This window comes from Myotis brandtii, unplaced genomic scaffold (genome assembly GCF_000412655.1).
Source record: "Myotis brandtii unplaced genomic scaffold, ASM41265v1 scaffold244, whole genome shotgun sequence".
Taxonomy (NCBI): Eukaryota; Metazoa; Chordata; class Mammalia; order Chiroptera; family Vespertilionidae; genus Myotis; species Myotis brandtii.
Window position 1 is genome coordinate 4474161 of NW_005359225.1, and position 4219 is coordinate 4478379.

Genomic DNA, 4219 nt, shown 5'->3' on the forward strand with positions numbered 1-4219 from the left:
CTCCTGCACACCCACTGGGGATGTGCCCGTAACCCAGGTACATGCCCTTGACCGGAATCGAACCTGGGACCCTTCAGTCCGCAGGCCGACGCTCTATCCACTGAGCCAAACCGGTTTCGGCTAAATTCACATTTCTTGTCTAATGTTTTCATTTGAGCGTCGGCCCCTTCTTCAGATCCTGAACCCCCGCCACAAAAGGTTGTGGCACTGAAGGCCCCCTTATCATATGGAGGGTTGTCAGGAACAATAAGCCCTTGCCAAGTTAATAAATTAGCTTCATCAACCTGGATGTTATCAAAGTTTTTCATGCCACATTTGCAAATTTCTTTTAAGCTCCTTCATCAGCCTCCTGCTGGCTAACATTTGGTGCCGAGACCCAGGAGGGTTCCATGGGGATGGGGAGCCATCGCCCCGGCTTTGGTCACCCCGAGTTTTCTACTTAGAGAGCAGTAGGCAGCGACAGCTCTTCCTGGGCTTACCTCTGAATCCTACTCGGGTGACTCAATTGCCGGCCTCAATCAAGCCTCCTTCCCTTACGGGGTTTCCCCCTCACCCCCAGCCAGCCAGCCAAGGAGGACGCCGGACAAGGAATCTCTCCTTCTCCAGTGCTGACCCTCCTTCCCACACCAGCCAATCTTCTCTAAGTGAGTGACATTCCACAATTCCTCTCGTCCGGGTCTTCTGCCCACTCTCTCTCACTTCTCAGAAGTCTCTCATCTCCAAGGTCCTAGTGCTGCTCTAACCGGTTTGGCTCAGTGGATAGAGTGTCGGCCTGCAGACTCAGGGGTTCCAGGTTCGATTCCGGTCAAGGGCATGTACCTTGGTTGCAGGCACATCCCCAGTGGGGAGTGTGCAGGAGGCAGCTGATCGATGTTTCTCTCTCATCGATGTTTCTAACTCTCTATCCCTCTCCCTTCCTCTCTGTAAAGAATCAATAAAATATATTTTTTTAAAAAAGTCCTAGTGCTAGACCAGAAGATTGTTCAGCTGTTTGGCTTTGGGTCCTTCTGGATTGGGGGCGCCTAGTCCAGAGGGTCACCTCTCATTCCTCATGGTGATTGGTTTAGCAGCAGGAACCCCTGCCCTAAACAGTCACCTTTGGATTTGTGGTCTGTCACTCACCCCTCCTCTCTCATGGCCACGCTACACTCCCTCTGCACACTCTTGGGGAGATCATGCCCAACCACCTCACTTTATTCTGTAACACTGTTTGGCCACAGCATAAACTAGATAATAAGTCTCAATGACCTGAAAACAGCCCTTGCAATTTTAACACAGTAAACAATTTAGATCATTGCTGTCACTGCATTGGAAAATGGTCAGAGATTCCCTACGTCCGGGCCTTTTTTCACCCTTCAGTCCCAATCCTCTCTCTGAGTCCTGCTCTTCCTATCAGATCTTTCTCCTTCACACAAAACCTCTTACCCCTAACATTTCTAATTCTGAATCTACTTTTGACCCAGCAGACCACCGACCTCCACTCCCTCCTCTCCCTCACCTGCAGTAGATTCCCAAAACCTAGACCCTCCTAACCAGCAACCACCTTCTCCCCATTCCCTGAGAGCCCAAATCCTTAGAACATGAGCTCCAAAACAGCCTTTCCCATCTAACACTCATTCTCAGGCCACCCAAAGACTGCCTTCCTCAACAGCCTCTTCTATTCTCACACCAATTCCACTCCTGGGGGAGGCAGCAGGAACTGAGGGCATAGTCTGAGTCCACATCCCATTCTCTATGTCTAACCTCACACAGATTGAGAGGCATCTCAGGTCTTTTTCCCATGACCCGACCACTTTTACTAAGGAATTTGAGTGCCTGACCCAGCCCTATGACCTGACCTGGCACGACATCTATGTCTTCCTGTCCTCCTCACCTTAGACCCCACCTCCCCAGTGGGAACCCTTCTTCTGAACACCCATTTTATATCCCAACTAGAGGCCCGATGCACAAAATTCATGCAAGGGGCTGCAAGGGCTGAGGTTGCCGCCCCGGCCACTGCTCCACCCGGCCCTCATATCGGCAGCCCCGGCTTCATCCAGAAGGACATCGGAAGGACGTCCGGTCTAATTAGCATATTACGCTGTTATTATTATAGATCAGCTCCTGACACACACCATAAACTTCAAAAAATAGACACAGGTCTACAAACCCCTCAAAAAGACCTCGTTAACCTGACCTTTAAGCTCTTTAATAATAGAGACAAGGAGACCCAAATCCAAAAACAAAGGCGAGATCAGGCCAAGGCTGAGGCCCAGAAGGAGGCCTTCCAGCTCCTAGCCACTACTCTCATGAACCCCAAATGAAGTGCTGGCCCTTCAACCAAGGGTAAGTCAGGGGCTAAACCTCCTCCAGGACCATGCTTGAAATGCAACAAGGAAGGACACTGAGCCAAGTCCTGCTCAAACCCGAGACCCCCGCCTGGGCCCTGCCCCAGGTGCAGAAGGGAAGGCCACTGGGGCCATTTATTCTGCCGTCTCCGAATTCGCTGAGACCTTTGTCCACTCTTCAGTCTCTATTATGGGGGTTGATGGATTAGTCTCACAGCCATTAGCCACCTCACCTCTACACTGCATCTTACTAAATACCTTCATTCACTCTTTTCTCATTATCACCCAAACCTTAGTATATTATCTCTAAGGAAAAAGTTGACAGTTTTAAATCCAAGCCAGGCCTGGGAATAGGCTGCTGGGCCTGCTCCCTCCCTGCCTCGCCTTTTCTTCAGCCCCATATGCATATACATAATTTTCCAAAGTCTTGGATAACTTAAAGGCTTTGGAGCATTGCTGGGTTAAATGATAAATATTTAAAATATTTTAAAATAACATAAAATATTGAAACATTAATTGCTAGACACGTTTTAATTAGCCTGCTCTTAGTTTTTATTACAGAAGGTCTCTTGTACTTTGTTGAATGTATAGTTTCCTGAAAGTAAGAGTGTGTTTAAAATGTGTTGATAAATGTCAATCTAAAAAACGTTGACTGTTTACTTTTTGGTTATCATTGAAAAATTAAGGTTTCTAAGAGTGAAGAATTCTAATACATTTTAAAGAAAAAAGAAAGAAAAGGTCTGTACAAGTTGCTGAAGGTATGACAGAAAGAGAATATTAGAGTAGAAATACTTAATGGAAGGCCTGAGGCATGGTTATGCATTTTTGACGGACATGGAAGGTTTGAAGGCTAATTAGAAAGTGTGACATTTGTGAGGTTTGCATTTGTGATGAGAAGGAAAAGAGAAATGTTAAAAGAAAGAAATAAGTTCTAAAGTTAACTATTTACAAGAATTGTAGCCAAAACCGGTTTGGCTCAGAGGATAGAGCGTCGGCCTGCGGACTGAAAGGTCCCAGGTTCGATTCCCGTCAAGGGCATGTACCTTGGTTGTGGGCACATCCCCAGTAGGAGATGTGCAGGAGGCAGCTGGTCGATGTTTCTCTCTCATTGATGTTTCTAACTCTCTATCTCTCTCCCTTCCTCTCTGTAAAAAATCAATAAAATATATTAAAAAAAAAAAAGAATTGTAAAAGGGTCATAAAAGTCCCAGGAAAGTTTAAACAAAGATCAGACCACTAGTTAATTTATAGCCTGCCTGTAATAAAAAGTCCTTATCTCCTCCCTGCCTAGGACAGAGCAAATAGTAAATACAGAAAGAGAAGGGGAAGGGGGAAAAGAGAAAAAAGGGGGGGGCATTTTACCTCGAGCAAGAAAGCCTGAGGTTTCAGTCTCCAAGCCTGGCAGAACAAGGTTGCTGGATACTTCTTAAGCTAAACCAGAATATTCAGCAGCAGAATTTCAAGATAGGAGCACATATAATGCCTCAACCCCCACCTAGCCTGCTCTTCAGAGTGACTGGTGGGAGGGGGGGTGCATCTGTACTTTATGGATCAAATGTATAAGTTTGCTTACTTTGCTTTTTCAGGAAAGGAGCATACTTTAATTACTTGATAAGTTAGCTTTTCACAATTTAATCAAGGTCTCATAAACTCATCCATATGAGAAGCCAATATTTTATGAGCAACTGGTTCTAGTGACGTCCAAAGTAAAATTTGCATATCCTATCTAATAATAGACAAACATGGTAATTGACCGTACCTTCGCTACACCTCCCATTGGCTAATCAGCACGATATGCAAATTAACCCAACCAAGATGGCGGCCGGCAGCCACGAAGCTGAAGCGAGCAGGAGGCTTGCTTGCTCCAGTGATGGAGGAAGCCAAGGTTCCCC

The 4219-nt window shown here is 46.3% G+C and overlaps 1 pseudogene; it reads right to left on the minus strand.

Annotated features, from left to right (window-relative positions):
• The window catches only part of LOC102253191, a 1051-nt pseudogene extending 688 nt beyond the window's left edge, over positions 1-363 (minus strand).
• Positions 364-4219: the final 3856 nt, after the last annotated feature.